General features: G+C 32.2%; 1 long non-coding RNA gene across 1 annotated transcript; it reads right to left on the bottom strand.

Annotated features, from left to right (window-relative positions):
• Positions 1-13027: 13027 nt before the first annotated feature.
• On the bottom strand, positions 13028-16242 carry LOC147028094 (uncharacterized). Its single transcript, XR_015057420.1, has 2 exons — positions 15027-16242; positions 13028-14929 (listed from the first exon to the last, which is right to left on the bottom strand). It is a non-coding gene; the product is annotated as an uncharacterized LOC147028094 (long non-coding RNA).
• Positions 16243-18577: the final 2335 nt, after the last annotated feature.

Raw genomic sequence — 18577 nt, 5'->3', positions numbered from 1 at the left:
AAAATAAATCTCTTATCATCAAAGGCTCCTAATGCCTTTTTATTTACTTCTTCACTATATATGTTATGTTTATAACTTCTTATTGTATTCATTTTCCTATATTCTTCTTTCTTATTCATCAAACAATTATAATAATTTCTAAAAGTTATTGATTTCTTTATTACATATTTCTTTATTCCCTTTAACCTCTTATCAATCTGTTCACCATACTTATAAGCATATGCCTTTGCTCTCAATCCAATAAACTCACTCATTACTTTTCCACCCAACTCATCCTTAAACTTACCAATAACCTTTTCATTCTTTTTGGAAAATAACTCACTCTTCTTGCTGAAATTACTTGTATCATATACTCCAATATTTTTCTTCATATCTTCATAAACATCATCAGTTTTTATATCTAGGATAAAACTATCAGTATCCATATACAACAATGAAACATTTTCACCATACTCTTTCTTTAAGTCATTATACAAATAATCATACATCAATATCTTTGATAAATCAAGAACTGCTGTTCCAATATAAATTGGTTTATCCATTACAATACTTTCCTTTTTCATATGAATTGCAGAAAAGTTCTCTGAAAAAAACCTCTTCTCTCTCAAAACTTGGTTTATTTATCAATCTCGAAGCTTCTTTCCAAGATGTTGCGAATCTAATGTTTTGTCTGTTTCTAACATTTTCCATAGTCTTTCCAAATACAGCATTATTCATTAATTTATAAAAGTCCCCTTCAAATTTTACTTTTGTATTTGCTCTCATATCTGTATTGAATTGAATATACTTTTTCACCCAAGGACTTTGTTTAAATTTTAAAACTCTATGAATTTTAGCTACTCTCAATCCTTCTCTCAAAAACTGTTTTAAGCTTCTCTGATGCAAAACATATCCCTCTTTATCATAGAATGTTGTTAATAACTTTTCTGTTGATTTACCTTTAATATTAAAACTTTTATGATAATCACTTAACCATTCTTTCTTTGGAGTTTCTTTCTCACATGCAAAAGGAAGATCTTTATGCTTATTATGAAGATCACTCGGGTACCTCAAATCAACTTCAAAATAATAACCTTCTTCTTCGTCATTCAATTCCTCTTGAGAAGAAATAACAATATTCATCAAAGCCTTTTCATAATCCTTTTCTTCCACCCACTCTAATTTACCATAAGGTAGAGATTGAGACATTGCCCATCCATACAAATTATTAGCATCAAAATACATCAAATAATTACTATCTTTTTCACTATCATAATTTGGGAGATATTTATTATTTGCTTTAGCATATCTTTTTGAACATACTTGTGATATTCCACCTCTCTTGGACTTCTCAATCATCAAAAGCATATCAACATCACTGATTAAATCTATATCTTGTTTTGTCATTTTCAACATTGCACTCCAAGCTAAACCAGGAGCTGTGAAATAGTGGGCAGGGTCTAATCCATAACAATTTTTATTATGACAGAGTGTTCTAAAAGCCTCAAACACATCAGCTAACAATAAAACATCTGTTTTTAGATATAAATCATGATATTCTCCAAGGTTCTTTATCTTAAATATTTTCCATATTTCTTGTGCGTGTTTATATTCCTTATCACTTATCTCTTCTTCATAAAGGTTATTATAGAAACTTTCTTTTGAAGGAAGTTGTGTTTCTTTAAATCTCATAAATGAATCCATATAATCATAAGGATAAATTCCCTTACTTGTAAGAATTTTCTCTTTACTTTGAATTTCATTCCTTGTTTGAATTTCCTCTCTCGTAAGAATTCCTTCTTTAATCAGAATTTCATCTTTAATCTGAATTTCCTCTTTAGTTCGAATTTTCTTTATAATTAGAATTTCATCTTCAGTTAGAATTTCCTCTTTACTTTGAATTCTCTCTTTAATCTGAATTTCCTCTTTAGTGAGAATTTCCTCTTTTGGAAAGAATGAATTAAGATTTGGAAAAGAGTCCGTGGAGCTTAGATTTGATGCGAGGTAGGCTAGTGGTGTTCCCATAAACTTGTAAGAATCTAAAAACCTAATACGAGTTATAGGTTTTGTGAATATCATTTTTGAAAATGAAATATACTTTTGACTTGTGTTTGTTATAGCAGAAATATTCCCTGGTGTTTTTGAAAGTTCATTTATAAATAGATGTGTATCATAGTTGGCGCTGTTGTGAAGAAAGACTGGAATAAAAGAAGGTAATTTATAATTAAGATTACAACAGGAATGAGCGGGACCTCTATATTTACCAGTAAGATGACAATGGTCTCTAACTTTAGACTCCTTAATTTCCCCCTCACAAATATGGCAGATATTGTTCATTCTAAATTCTAATTTTTCTTCTTTGGTTAATTTCATCGGTTCATTTGTTTCTTTCATTAATTTAGTGAGTCTTATACAATCCTTTTCTAATCGTTTTACAAACTCTTGTGAAGCATTTTTCCACGATAATGTTCAAGTTTGTTATACTTTTCTCCAACAGATGATTTGATATAATAACAGAAACCACAAGGAATATGTTTTTGATATTTATTTGTATATGGTTCTTTTGGATTAGGAGAAGCAGTATTTATCTTTTTAAGGATACATTCAAAATCAGCGTATATCACAAATGGGTGCATGATAGATTTATTATAATCTTCAAAATAAATCTTTTCACCAGGTTTAGGCATTGTAATTACAGCTGATTTATGATTACCACAATATTTTGAATGTTGTTCTAATCGTTCTTTTGTATGAAATGAATTAAGACATCGCTTACAAGGATATATTTTGTTTGCTGTTCTGAATACCTGAGAAGAGATTAATCTTGATAAATTATTGATGTATGTGTAATGTGAATTCTTTCCAACACTAAAATATAAAAGGTCAATGTGTGTTTCTTCATTTTTATAGTTGTTTGAAATTTTTAATATTTGAACTTTGTTTGTATCCGTTAATCCATATACATTAATAGAAAGATTATTCTTTTTCTCAAATTTAGGAATATCTGTTAATGGCATTGGGAATTTAAAATCTTTAATGTCCAAGGTATTCTCATATTTCATATATTGTTTTACTCTTTCTGAATTACATTTTGGTGGATGTAAGTGAGCAAGAACAGACCAGAGAAAACATTTATTATCATTGTTCTTAATATTAACAACTGCCTTCTTTAGTTTTATTTCTTTTGGTAATTCAATATAAGAAGAAGCTTTAAGAGGGTTTGATTTTAGAATGTGTATATCTAAAAAGATGATTTTTTAATATTGAATCCACTTCCTACCACTGTATTATCAACATCCTCCTCTTGTCTTGATAGTTCTTCATAAACCCCACTATTCAAAAAATCTTGAAATGATGTTATAAAATGAAGATCTGTTCTCATATAAGGAGTTTGTTCTTCATCTTGTCTTTTCATATTCATTTTCACTCCCATATAAAACTTTAAAGTTTTTATTTCTTTTAATATCTTTTTAATAAATTTTTCAACATCGGGTTTCACTATTTCAATTGATTCAGCTATTGATGATGGACCGGGTTCTCCAAATTGAAAAATCCTTATTTTTATATGCCCTTTAAATACCTCATCAGTGTTTTTAATATAATAGTCTCCCTTTACTTTAAACTCATTTTTCTTGTGTTTTTGTGATTGAAGATGTTGATTATAACTACTCTTCAAAACATCCTTTGAACAGATATCACAATGTTTTCTTTCCAACTCAAGAGGAGATATTTGATGAAATAGATTAAATGTGTGTTTGTTGGTTCGGAGGTGTTTTCTATAATGTTTATATTCGTGATTACAAACATCGCAGTACGTTGTATTCACCATATTTATAGAATAAAACTTTGCTTAAACTAAAATTTTCTTGATGAAAATTTCGTTTAATTTATAGGTGAATCTGTGCTTAAAAACATTTTATCCTCCAACTTTTTCACTTAATAAATACAATGTTTCAAGACACAAAAGACAAGTTTCAATCAATCTCTTCATCTGTTAAAGATACTGAGAAATATGTCAAGGATGTAAAATTGAACAAAGATAAATATAACAACTATTGGATAAAAACTATTATGGTAAATAATATGAGTTCTTCAATTTCCTTCAGTGGAAGGGCTTTTAGTATACCTGGTAGAACATCAATTAAAGTATCTCTAACAAAAGTTTCTCCTCTCCTTCTAGTAATATATTCAAAACTAGAAAAAGCAATGAAACAAGAAAAAGTATCAAAGAACAAAAACCTTATGGATGAAGCTTTAGAAAGAAAAGATAAGACCATCTGTAATATGCAAGGAGAAATTTGTATTTTTTTCAACAACCCTAAAGATGTAAATCTTGATGAAATAAAGGATGTTAATATATCAGGTGAAATGACATTTCGTTCAATAGTAGTTAACGATAATTTTAAAATTACCTTTAATATAAAAAATGTTGTCGTTGAATCTGATAATGAAAAAAAAGTATATCGATATCGATGGTAATATACAACTGAAAGTATAGATGAATTTCAGTTTAAGTAAAGTTTTACTTTATAAATATGCTAGACTTTCCTGATTCTCCATATGACAAATTTGAGAATTGTCCTGCGTGTGAAAGACAGGGATTAAACACAGAGTCAAAAGCCTATAAACAATGTATATTCTGTGATTATCTTCTAATTAATGATAATAAAAAATATAAAAAGGAAAATAATTCTTTTAGATTTACACCAAAAATGAATTACTTTACAAGATTGATTAGAGAAATGAATGTAAAGTATGAGGATGATAACACACCTTTCCTTACAAGGGAAGAAACTGAACGTATAAGAGAAATGTTCAAAGGATTGTTGTTGTATATTATTCATGGATGTAATTTTCAGGGAAATATCAACACAAGATATTGTATAAATAAAATAATGGATTATCTTGAAATTAAACCTGAACTTAGGATAAAATATAGAGTTTCTAAAAAAGCCAATAATAAATTAAATAACCTGTTTTTCAAATATATAAATGAATGATTTTTTACCTATTTGGGAAAATAAGATAAAATTTAACAACCATAAAAATCTCCCAAATTCATTAAGATGTCTCATAGTTGGTTCAAGTGGATGTGGAAAAACCTGCTTACTTTTAAAAATGCTCCTCACTCCCAACTTTTTAGATTATGATAATTTAATAATTTTCACAAAGTCGAGTTTTCAACCAGAGTATCAACTACTCTCACAAGGTTTTAATGCTGGTCTTCATAAGAAGATATAATAGGTTTATTTAAACGTCAAAAAAACCTAAATGATTATAACATTGAAGATATAATTCAACTATTTTGTGATACACAGAGATGTAAAAAGAAATCAAATCTTATAACTTGTATTCTTAGTGATAATACGGATGATATACCGTCTCCCCAAGATTTGGATAAATCAAAAAGAACCTCGTTATCTTTGATGATTGTGTTAATGAGAGAAACCAAACGGTAATGGACAGCTACTACACAAGAGGGAGACATTCTTCTTGTAATTGTATTTATCTTAGTCAATCGTACTTTCAACTTCCTCGTCGTTCCATCAGAAACAATGCTAATACTTTTATTTTATTCAAGTTAAATTCAATAGATATCAATAATTTTTGGAGAGATAATTGTTCTACATTATGTAGTAAAAAGAAATTTGAGGATTATATGAAGCACACGACTGAAAAATATAAATATATTGTTGTGAAACAAGATGAGATATTAAGGGATATATTTTTTGTTTTATAAACAATTACATATATAAATGACAACTATTATTATAAATCTTGTGGGTAAATCTGCTTCTGGAAAAAACTTTCATAAATCAAGGTTCTTGTGTAGTACAAATGAGAATATTGTAAATTTACTTAAAAACACCCCGTGATACGCATTGTATCAACAACAACTAGAGCAATAAGACCTGGAGAAGTAAAAGGTGAAGATTATCACTATATTTCAGTGGAGGAACATATGCGATTGAGGAATGAAGGACAAATATTTGAGGAGGTTTCTCTTGGTACAACAAAATATTCACATTGTAAGAGTGAGTTAAAGAAACTAAAATCTGGTGGTGTTGGGATATTAGAAACTAATCCAGAAGGAACGAGACAAATTATTAAGTATCTGAGCGGAGTGAAGATTTTATCATTCGGTTTTGATGTTGATGAAGAAACTCAACACAAACGTATGAAAAGCAGAGATGCAAGGATTAGTGAAGAAGAAATTACAACTCGCATTAATGTTAATAAAGAATTTGATGAAATATTTAAAGAAAAGGATTTATTTGAACACATCTACTTGAATGATGAAGAAAAGGAAAATTTCCCTGTTGATCTTTACAATTCATTAAATGATATTTTACAATAAATAAATGGATACAAAAGAAAGAGCAAGAAGATTTAAGGAACATCAAGAGTTGGTTTCAAAAGTTGTAAAACAACAGGAAGACATAAAGAAGAAACGCAGACAGAAACTAACGGGCGAAGAAGCATTTGAAAAAAACAAGAGAAATTTTTTAAACCACTTTTAAAAACTTCCCAAGAAAAAATGAAAGATGTTTCCACAGTTCCCACAGTAGAATATACTCCCAGAAAGCTTCAAATGTTAAAAGATTTCAGTCAAATGACGGAGGAAGAATTAGAGCATTTAGGAGAATTAGAATATGATGATGAAGGTTTATTTCAACAACTGGAAGAGATTAATCAACCCCTGATTATATTGTGAATGCTGTTCAAAACAATGAATATTCAGCGGATTCAAAAACCAAAGCAGGACTCATTCCAACAGAACAACCAGCAATATTTCATCTTGTTCAAGAAAAGGTATTGATATTTAATGATGAATTAAGGTTCTTAAGTTCTGCTCACCCCCTGTTAAACTAACTCCGAGATTAATGTTTCTTCTCACAAAAGATGGAAGACAAGGTTCAACTGTGAGGGATGAATCAAAGTATATTGATAAACCATTGGATATGGAAAATAATGATGATAGAGTATATATTGATTTGCTGAACACTCTAAATTATAAGGTTATTCTTTCTGGTAAAAGTAGGAAGAATGAGAAGGAGAAACACATTATTCAGGCTTTAAGTATCCTTGGTTCAGGTATTAGTTTTCTTCCAAATGACCCATCGCAATTAGTTAATAGACTGTTATTGTTGTTCGGCAGTAAGAAGGCTGGAAATAACAATTGTTTTAATGAAGCATCAGCCATTTTAGACCAGTTGATGAACATGAAAATAATTAATAAATCTCAATATAAAGACATTTTATCTCATATTAAATAAGATGAGAAGCACAATCCTGAGTTTTAATTTCACAACAAGCGACCACACATCTTCATTCCCATACCCACTACAACTTGACACAACAAAAGAATATGAGGCATCTTTATTGTCCATGGAGACTTATAATACCTTATTTAATATAACCGAGAAAAATGACAAGTTTAGTTATAATCCGGGAAGTGGATACAAAACGATAACAGTCTCACCCGGAGCATACGAGATTTCTCAAATATCTTCCGAAATTGCTCGTCTTATGAAAGAACAGGGTGATGAACCAAAAAATATTGTTATAAACATTCAAAAACATACTTCAAAATCAACGATTAAAGTTAAAAATAACTACAAGGTTGATTTCACAATTGATAATTCATTTAGAGAGTTATTAGGTTTCTCCTCAAAAAGATTGAAACTAATGGGACGTTTTACAGTGATAATGTCATTCAAATATCCTCAGGAATAAATTCGGTGTTAATTCACTGTGATTTGATTGATGGTGCTTATAATGATGGATTAAAAACAAATACAATATTTTCATTCAGCGCATACTCAACCCCAATTGGTTATAAATTCAATATGGAGCCTAAAAATTTGGTTTATCTACCTGTGTCAGGAAAAACCATACACAGAGTAAATTTTAGGATAACCGACCAAGATAATCGTGTGATCTCTTTTAATGGAGAAGTTATATCCATCAGAATTCACCTACGTGAAGTTTTTCAATAAATAAATACGATGGTTATTGTGAGGAAGCACGAGTTGGGAAAATATAAAATAATTACAGGGGATGGGATGTTCCTTTCCCCGTACTACAAGGGTGAAGGTATGTATCTTGGTAGAGGATACTATAAACCTAAGAGACAAAGGGGTGTCGGACATCAATTTAGAGGATAATTGATACTCTCATGGGTATTGGTTCAACTATTCTTAAACATAAAGACCTAATTGGTTCAACTGCTTCTGCTGTGGGAAATGTAGCAGGTGCTGTAAAGAGTATAAAAGATGCTCAGAAAGAATCTCATAAATTACAAGCAATAAAAGAAATTAAGAAAGGTAAAACTCAGTTGTCCCCCCAAGAACGACAGAAAATAATTCAAATACTTGGATCAGGGTTTCAAAAGTTTTAACATCTTTTTTCCTAAATAAATACAAGTATGGAAGCAATTGATAGTATCTATGATTTGGATGATACTATTATTATCTCAAACTCCATTAAAAAAGAAGATTACTTCAAGGTAAATGCAATAACTGGAACAGACTGGAATACAAATGGTACAAAAAGTTTTGAAATAAATAATCAACAAACCTATTTGAATCTCTCCGAAAGTTTCTTGTTGTGTAAATTTAAATTCACTAAGGCTGGGAATAACACAAACGCTACACTTGTAAATGATTTCTTCTGGAAAATGTTTGATAGTGTGCGATTGTATATTGGAACACAAGAAGTTGAAGCGGTTGATTATGTCTCTGCTGTATCTGAAATGATGAAATTTACACTCTATACATTCAGTGATAGAATGGGAAAGGGGTCTGTCGAAGGTTTTATTCCTGATATGTCAACGGGAACAAACACAGACCCTGGGTATACTCAAAGGAAAGGAATGTATAATGATGATACAAAAGCAGAAAATAGTTTTACTGTGGCAGTTCCTCTTAAAGGTATATTTGGATTTTGTGATTATGATAAAGTTCTGTATGGTCTTAAAATTAGATTTCAACTACAAAGGAATGATAATGAAAATAGATTGCTTTTTGGTGTTGGTAATGCTTTTGGTGATCAGAATAAATTTGTAATTGAGGAGATGAGTTGGTATATCAGTGAATATACTCCTAATCTTAAAACAGAAGAGATGTTGAATCGAAGACTTAACTCAAAAAAACCACTCAGTGTATCATACCTCAAAAGAAGATGTCAACACGTTAAACTCAATCAAACTACTTACACGTGGAATTTGGGTGTTCTGGAAGGAAAGCCACGATATCTGTGGATGATTTTTAAAAAGCCAGATGGTGATACTGCGACTGATAAGAATAATGCATTGAGTGATAATGCTAAGGTGAAACAACTTCGCGTTTCTCTAGATGGAACATTTTATCCACGAGATAGATTGGAAATTAATTGGGAAAAAAATGATTTTGCTGAAGCATACAAGTCTTACCAAAAGGTGTGTGAAAGTAATGGAAATAAAGAACCTATTTTAGATATGACAGCATTTAAAAGTTTGTATACAATCTATACGTTTGACCTGAGCGCTCAAAAAGAAACTATAAAGTCTAATCGAGTGGATACTTCCCTATACATTGAAAGAGGAGAGAGTGAAGAAGTTGATACATATTGTTTGCTTTTGGAAGAAACAGAATTGCAGATTAATACAGATAATGGTGTGATGATTAGTCTCACATAATTTTTTGTTAAATAAATGAGTGGTAAAGTACCAACTGGGGTATATGTTAATCAAATCAATCTTCATAAACTATCATCTTGTGTTCAAAATCAAAAGCCTTGTACGATTAACGTTAATACAATTCAGAGAAAAGGAGCAGTAAGAATTGATGTTTTGCTCACAAGAGAACAGGTTAAAATCTTGAATGACACTGGCTCACTTAAAATTAAAATGACAAAACCAATGTTGAAAAAATATTCAATAAGAGAGACGAGTGGAGGATTTCTCCCATTTCTAATTCCTTTATTTGCTGGTTTAAGTGCGGTTGGAGCATTGACGGGTGGTATTTCAACAGCGGTCAAAACTGCCAACGAAAGGAAGGCTCAACTCCAGGCTCAAAAAGAATTGGAAAGACATAACAAAGAGTTGGAGAAACAAATTAGTGGAAGTGCTGTAATTGTAGATTTTGCTGAAAAACTTGAAGGTCTGCCTGATAAAGCGAGATTGTTAGTTGGAGATATGCTTTCTTCTATAGCACAAGCAGGTGTAAAATTAACGAAAAGAGGTAATGGATTATATCTTTCTAATAAATAAATGAGCATTGATGAGTGGTTGAAAGAATTTGGAAAGAATACAACATCAAATTTACAACTTGCCAAATATTGTAAGAAATTAAAAATTCATAATGTGGTTATTTGTATGAGAGATGAATTAACAAATGTGTCGAAACATACAAAGAATATTATTATGAACTTAGAAGATAATGATGGGAACGGTTCTCATTGGGTTTGTATTTTTAATAGTCAAGACAAATATTATTTTGATAGTTTTGGTCTTCCACCACCTGTTGAAGTCATAAAATTCTTACAGAATGGTGTTTATCAAACATTTCAAGTCCAAGAATTAAATTCCAAGTGTTGTGGTCAATTATGTCTATATGTGTTATTTCAACTCAACAAAAATAAAAAATTTTATGATATTATTTTTAATCTAATATAAATGACTTATGTTGGTAAAGATGGTTCTATCTTTGGTGTATCTCAAGAACTGGATATTGATTTATCAAATTATTATACAAAGGCACAGGCTGAACGATATAAATATAATATAAACAAAAATATTAACATGAAAAATGCTTATAAATTAAAAAATTATCCAAGCCCGACTGACGCGAATGACTTGGTGAGATTAAGCGATTTATCACAATATATATACTTAAATAAAACGGCTGTGTATTCTAAAGATACAGAAGTGTTGATATTATCTCCAGGTCATACAGAATTCACAGTTCGAATTAAAATAAATTTTTATAAAGAAGGGCGTATCGTTTGTATGAGAATAGAACAATGGGGGTATGATATGAATGATTTAGGGTATAATTGGTCATTTAAAATTAACCTCGAAGACCTGGAACAATTAAATCAGTCTCGTAAGGAAGAATATTATCCACTTGGTATCGAGAATGAGTTTTGTGGAGCCACGATTAGTAAACAACAAATAAAAGAATTTAATAAGGGTAAATATAATAATGGTTTTGCCCTTGTTTATCTCATGAAAACAGAAAAAACAGGATTATATATAATAAGTAAGGAAATACAAAATGATTTAACTATGGGAAGATGGGGAGGTGTTTCGTGCCATAATATTATTCTAACATATATTTCTAATACATAAATGACAGCAAGAAGGCTTCAAGAAAATTATCATTTCTGTGTCCAAGCATACCTTCAAGAAAAGGGTATTCGGTATTTTAATAAATATGTTCTACAACATAAGAATGAGGTATTTTCAATAAAAGATTGGCATTATGCTGATGTTGATAAACCAACAACTTTAGATTTAATTAGAATGTTAAATAATGAAAAAATTATAAGGTTAAGAAAAGGTAAGGCTCTTTTAGAAATTCAAAAGAAATTTTATTGGTATCCTGTTGTAAAAAAATTATTTTGGATACAGGAATAACAAGAAATCCTGATGAATATATGTATAATATTCTATGGGGTGTAAACGATTCAAGTATAGTAAGGGATGAGGAAGGAGTTGAAGAAGAGAGGGAAGAGGAGGAAAAGGAGGAGGAGGAGAGAGAGAAGGAGGAAAGAGAGAAGAGAGAGAGGGAGGAAAGAGAGAGAATGAATAAATATCAAAATATGGAAACCAGTGAGATTCAAAAAGAATAGAGGTATTAAAGAAATTAACTTATCTCACCAGGGAGGAATACAAAGAATTAAAAAGTCTATTTGCAATACTTTCGACAAGACTATCGACATCGAGAAGACATGTATTTTAATTCAAGTTTTTTCTTAAATAAATGGAGGAGAGAGTGAAGGCATTTCTAAGGATTCTTTATGTTTTAAAAATTAAGATTCAAATGTGCATGTTGGAAACTAAAAAGGTTTTTGCACTCTGCAGGAATTTTTCTCATAAATAAATGAGTTATTGTCTCAAATGTAAAAGAAAACTAATACTAAAAATATTTCATATATTAAAAGTAAAAATAACAGGGTTATACAAAAAGGTATATGTTCGGTGTGTGGTTCAAAAAAAATCAATTTATCTCCAAACACAAACTCGGAGGAGATATACAAAAGTTTTTATCAGGAAGTAAATTTACAACTACTGGAATACCAGGGGAATTACATCTTCCAGGTTATTCTTTCTGTGGTCCAGGCACAAACTTAGATAAAAGATTAGATGAGGCAGACAATCCTAAATCCTGGAGTAAACCAATCAATAGAGTTGATGAAGTGTGCATGAGACACGATATTGATTATGGGAATACCACAACGTTGGAAGAAAAGCATGAAGCCGATAGAGAAATGTTGTATAATTTGTCTCTGATACAAAATCCAACCTTGAGAGAAAAAGTTGATAGGTTCATCGTGAAGAAGATGATTAGTGCTAAATTGAAACTTGGACTTGGAAATTCAAAAAACTTATAGGCTCTAATGATGCCATTAAGACTGAAGAGCAATTAGCTGATGAATTACATAAACCAATATTCACAAAGTTTCAGAGAAGGAAAGTTTATTCCAAGGAAGTTGATTATATCTGGTCTGCTGATTTGATTGAACTTAATAATGATAAGGGGTACAAGTATGCTTTAACCGTTATTGATTTGAGGAGTAGATATGCGTGGGTTGTCCCTTTAAAAAACAAAACAGGTAATACTCTTATGTTAGCTTTTCAACAGATATTTAATAAAAGTAAGAGAAAACCTAAGAAATTGTGGACTGATGAGGGTAGAGAGTTTTATAACAAGACATTTATGAATTTTCTAAAAAATAACAGTATTACATTATACAGTACCTTTAATGAAGGGAAGGCAGTTGTTGTTGAACGTTTTAATCGTACCTTAAAAGAGAGACTATATAAAAAATTCACACAACTCGGTTCACAACAATGGTCATCTTTTATTCAGGATATTGTGGATAAGTATAATGACACGATTCACACGTCAACGAATATGAAGCCATCAGAAACATTTACAAAATTAAAATATGAAAAAGAGATTAATGTCAGAAAACCTAAGTTCAAAGTTGGTGATATCGTAAGAATATATAGGTGGAAATCTCATTTTGAAAAGGGTTTTACTGAACGATGGACGAAAGAACTTTTTAAAATTGTTGATGTAATAGATACAGTTCCTTGGACTTATAAAATATATGATTTGGAAGGGAAGAGATTTTAGGTTCATTTTATTCACAGGAATTACAAAAGACAAAACTAAGCAGATAATACACCGTTGTGGACACTCGAGGGCCAAGTCCGAGGTGTATAACAGTATATAATGTGTGTCAAGGGGTGGACGTTCTTAGATCTGTGAACCCCAAACACAGAATCCTCAACTGAATAGTCAAGGCTTAACTTTTGTTTGTGTGTGTGTGTGTGTGTGTGCAATGGGAGCAATAGGTTGGCGCTTCACTCCCTCCTACTATACACCGTTGTGGACACTCGAGGGCCAAGTCCGAGGTGTATAACAGTATATAATGTGTGTCAAGGGGTGGACGTTCTTAGATCTGTGAACCCCAAACACAGAATCCTCAACTGAATAGTCAAGGCTTAACTTTTGTTTGTTGATGTGTATGTGTGTGTGTCCCAACCCTCACATTCAAAATCTCAACCCCAACCGTCACATTCAAAATCTCAACCCCAACTCAATCCTCGCCCAACACAATGTCTTTTTCAAAATGAGATTTCCACCTATATATATATATTTTTACGTTTTTTTTTTTCTTCTTCCAATTCTGTCTTTTAAGGCTTTCAGGTTTGATGACGTAGAAAGGGGGAGTAAGCCTGCACTTTCTTCCCAGAACTTTCTTGATCTTGCTCCCATCAAGCACCATCCGACAAAGAACTACATCGATAGGTTTAGATCCCAAAGAGTGATAGCAACTCCAAAAGTCTCCAAAATATAAATAAATAAAATAATAATAATAATAAATAAATAAATAAATAAATAAAAGCCCCCAAAAAAGTTTCAAGTGTCCAACATAAACCCAACTTTCCAAGTCTTCAAGGTATAACCACATTCCCGTTGAGTTTCCAAGATATGTATCACATTGTGAGTTATCAATCCAGAAACCACATTTCAAGTATTCAAAGTAAAACCAACTTACAAAGTCTCTTAAGGATAACTTATTTACTGATTTTTTCAAAATTTGTGAGTCTCCAAGGTAGGACCCATATTTAGAACCATCTTGGCAGAACCCTTTTCCTGAGTCTCCAAGGTAGTTATTTAAACCATCAAGGCAGAACTCATTTACTGATTTTTTTTAAATTTGTGAGTCTCCAAGGTAGGCCCCATATTTAGAACCATCTTGGCAGAACCCTTTTCCTGAGTCTCCAAGGTAGTTATTTAAACCATCAAGGCAGAACTCATTTACTGATTTTTTTAAAATTTGTGAGTCTCCAAGGTAGGCCCCATATTTAGAACCATCTTGGCAGAACCCTTTTCCTGAGTCTCCAAGGTAGTTATTTAAACCATCAAGGCAGAACTCATTTCTTGATTTTTTTCAAAATTTGTGAGTCTCCAAGGTAAAACTTGTATTCTGGCTCATCAACGTATAACTTGTTCAGTGGGTATTGTCTTGATAACTCACAATGAGTACTATTGCTGTAAAACTCTTTTTCAGGATTTTGCTGGTCTCCAAGGTATAACTCTTTGGTTGGGTCATCAAGGACGAACTCGTTCTGTGGGTCTTGGTCGCTCATAAGGTCTTCAACCAAGCCAACAATTTCGCCCCAAGTTGTAGCAAAAGCAGTATTTTCATTTCGTATTTCAGACACAATTTCCTGTGAGAGAAAATAATAATGTATTAATTAAGTTATTTAATTATTAAATGAGTATGCTTCAATCAAAGTTTGAAAATAGGAAAATAAAAAATCTTACCTCAATAGATAAGAGGTTTGAATCCAGTTCATCAACTTGAAGGTTTAGTTCCATAGAAGACAGAGAGTTCCAAGGAACACCAAAGTCATCCCACTCAAGGTCTTCAACCAAGCCAACAATTTCCCCCAAGTTGTAGCAAAAGCAGTATTTTCATTTCGTATTTCAGACACAATTTCCTGTGAGAGAAAATAATAATGTATTAATTAAGTTATTTAATTATTAAATGAGTATGCTTCAATCAAAGTTTGAAAATAGGAAAATAAAAAATCTTACCTCAATAGATAAGAGGTTTGAATCCAGTTCATCAACTTGAAGGTTTAGTTCCATAGAAGACAGACAGTTCGAGACAAGCACACAGAACACCATTGCCAGCAAGAACAAATGTTTAAAATGGAGCCTGGGTTTGAAGCTTTTATAGAGAAAGACTGGTGGGTGTGGTTTCCTTTGGAAATTCCCTGGGCAAGCCTAGGCAAGCCTTCATTGGGAAATTTTTCAAAAACCATAACATCCTGTAATTTTCTAGTGATTTCTTTGTGAGTCAGAGATGAACTGGAAATGATGTAAGAGTGGGCGGGGGCTTAGCAAAAGTAGGCGGAGCTTAGGAAAAGTGGGCGTGGCTTAGAAAAAATACCTTATGAAAAGTGGGCGGAGCTTCGCAAAAGTGGGCGGGGCTTAGGAAAAGTGGGCGTGGCTTAGAAAAAATACCTCATGAAAAGTGGGCGGAGCTTAGCAAAAGTGGGCGGGGCTTAGGAAAAGTGGGCGTGGCTTAGAAAAATACCTTATGAAAAGTGGGCGGGGCTTAGCAAAAGTGGGCGGGGCTTAAAGAAAAGTGGGCGGGGCTTAACAAAAAATAACCTGTGGCTCAGGAGGTGGTCAAACAAGAGCATTAAGAGAAGTTTATCATTTCGTAATGACACAAATGGGGTATCTTAAAAAATATAAAGATTCAAATGTTTTGTTTGTCAATATTTTAGATGGGGATTATTGTGCAAAGAAAATTAAACTATTGAAGGAATTTGAGAATGAACAAATCTTTATAGGTTCAATGAGTGAGCTGTTCAACCCTCAGGTGTTCAATTCAATGAGGTTCAACCTCCAAGTTAAAAGGGGAGACAAATAAATATACCTTGGGATAAAAAGGGGATTTATTTTTAGGGAAAAAAAATATAAATCGCTGAAAATCCCCCATTCATTTACATGGGGAAAAGTGAGCCAGAATCAGTATTCTTACCCTACTCATACACATATATATATATATACATATATATATATATATACATACATATACATATATACATACATATATATATATACGTAAATATATATATATATACATAAATATATATATATATATATACATATATATACATATATATATATATATATAGATAGATATATATATACATACATATATATATATACATACATATATATATACATACATATATATATACATACATATATATATACATACATATATATATATATATATATATATATATATATATATATATATATATATATATATATATATATATATATATATATACATATACACATACATGCATACATATATATATATATATATATATACATATACATACATATACATATATACATATATATATATACATATACATACATATACATATATACATATATACATATACATATATATATATATATATATATATATATATATATATACATATACATACATATACATATACATATACATACATATACATATATACATATATATATATATATATATATATATATATATATATATATATATATATATGTATACAGTGGGGAGAACAAGTATTTGATCGACTGCCGATTTTGCAGGTTTTCCCACTTACAAAGCAGGTAGAGGTCTGTAATTTTTATCACAGGTACACTTCAACTGTGAAAGACGGAATCAAAAATAAAAATCCTGAAAATCACATTGTATGATTTTTAAATAATTAATTTGCATTTTATTGCATGAAATAAGTATTTGATCACCTACCAACCAGTAAGAATTCCGGCTCTCACAGACCTGTTAGTTTTGTCTTTAAGAAGCCCTCCCATTCTCCACTCATCACCTGTATTAACTGCACCTGTTTGAACTCGTTATCTGCAAAAAAGACAGCTGTCCACACTCAATCAATCAGACTCCAACCTCTCCACAATGGGCAAGACCAGAGAGCTGTCGAAGGACATCAGGGACAAAATTGTAGACTTGCACAAGGCTATGATGGGCTACAGGACAATAGGCAAGCAGCTTGGTGAGAAGGCAACAACTGTTGGCGCAATTATTAGAGAATGGAAGAAGTTCAAGATAACAGTCAATCTCCCTCGGTCTTGGGCTCCATGCAAGATCTCACCTCCTGGAGCCTCAATGATCATGAGAAAGGTGAGGGATCAGCCCAGAACTACACGGCAGGACCTGGTCAATGATCTGAAGAGAGCTGGGACCACCGTATCAAAGAAAACAATTAGTAACACACTACGCCGTCATGGATTAAAATCCTGCAGCGCACGCAAGGTCCCTCTGCTCAAGCCAGCGCATGTCCAGGCCCGTCTGAAGTTTGCCAATGACCATCTGGATGATCCAGAGGAGGAATGGGAGAAGGTCATGTGGTCTGATGAGACCAAAATAGAGCTTTTTGGTTTAAACTCCACTCGCCGTGATTGGAGGAAGAAGAAGGATGAGTAAAACCCCAAGAACACCATCCCAACCATGAAGCATGGAGGTGGAAACAACATTCTTTAGGGATGCTTTTCTGCAAAGGGGACAGGACGACTGCACCGTATTGAGGGGAGGGTGGATGGGGCCATGTATCGCGAGATCTTGGCCAACAACCTCCTTCCCTCAACAAGAGCATTGAAGATGGGGCGTGGCTGGGTCTTCCAGCATGACAGCGACCCGAAACACACAGCCAGGGCAACTTAGGAGTGGCTCCGTGAGAAGCATGTCCAGGTCCTGGAGTGGTCGAGCCAGTCTCCTGACCTGAACCCAATAGAAAATCTTTGGAGAGAGCTGAAAGTCTGTGTTGCAGTGGAGAGAATATATATATATATATATATATATATATATATATATATATATATATATATATATATATATATATATATATATATATATATATATACAGACTGTATATACTTAAAAATATATTGTTGTGGATTTTCACCCGTTCGGCGTGCGGGCGACCACCTTGAGCTAAATTGCGGCCGTGCGCGCCCACCGAACGAGCAATCTAGTCGCAGCTTTTCGGATCAACGCTGAAACCCAGCTATGGGTGTTGTTAACCACACCATAAATAAGCCAACTGTTCTGTCCACGCGCTACAGGGCCGATCGCCGAATTGTCGATGTACCTAATTATTCGCGCAGACAGAAATTCCGGGGATTTACACCTCAACGGAGCCTGCATGAAAACGAGCCGCTTTAAGCAGCTCGTTCCGTTTGTGGTTGCCGAGCGGTTTTATATCGCCAAGCCCCGTCGGACCAGATTTACGTTTTATCGGCTATCAATCAGCCAGCTATTTATTCCGAACGCA

Source organism: Eptatretus burgeri, chromosome 4, assembly GCF_056783735.1.
Source record: "Eptatretus burgeri isolate ZD-2024b chromosome 4, Ebu_testis_v1, whole genome shotgun sequence".
In the NCBI taxonomy this organism is placed as follows: Eukaryota; Metazoa; Chordata; class Myxini; order Myxiniformes; family Myxinidae; genus Eptatretus; species Eptatretus burgeri.
The sequence above is the reverse complement of the archived record's forward strand: the minus strand, read 5'-3'. Positions and strand labels throughout refer to the sequence as shown.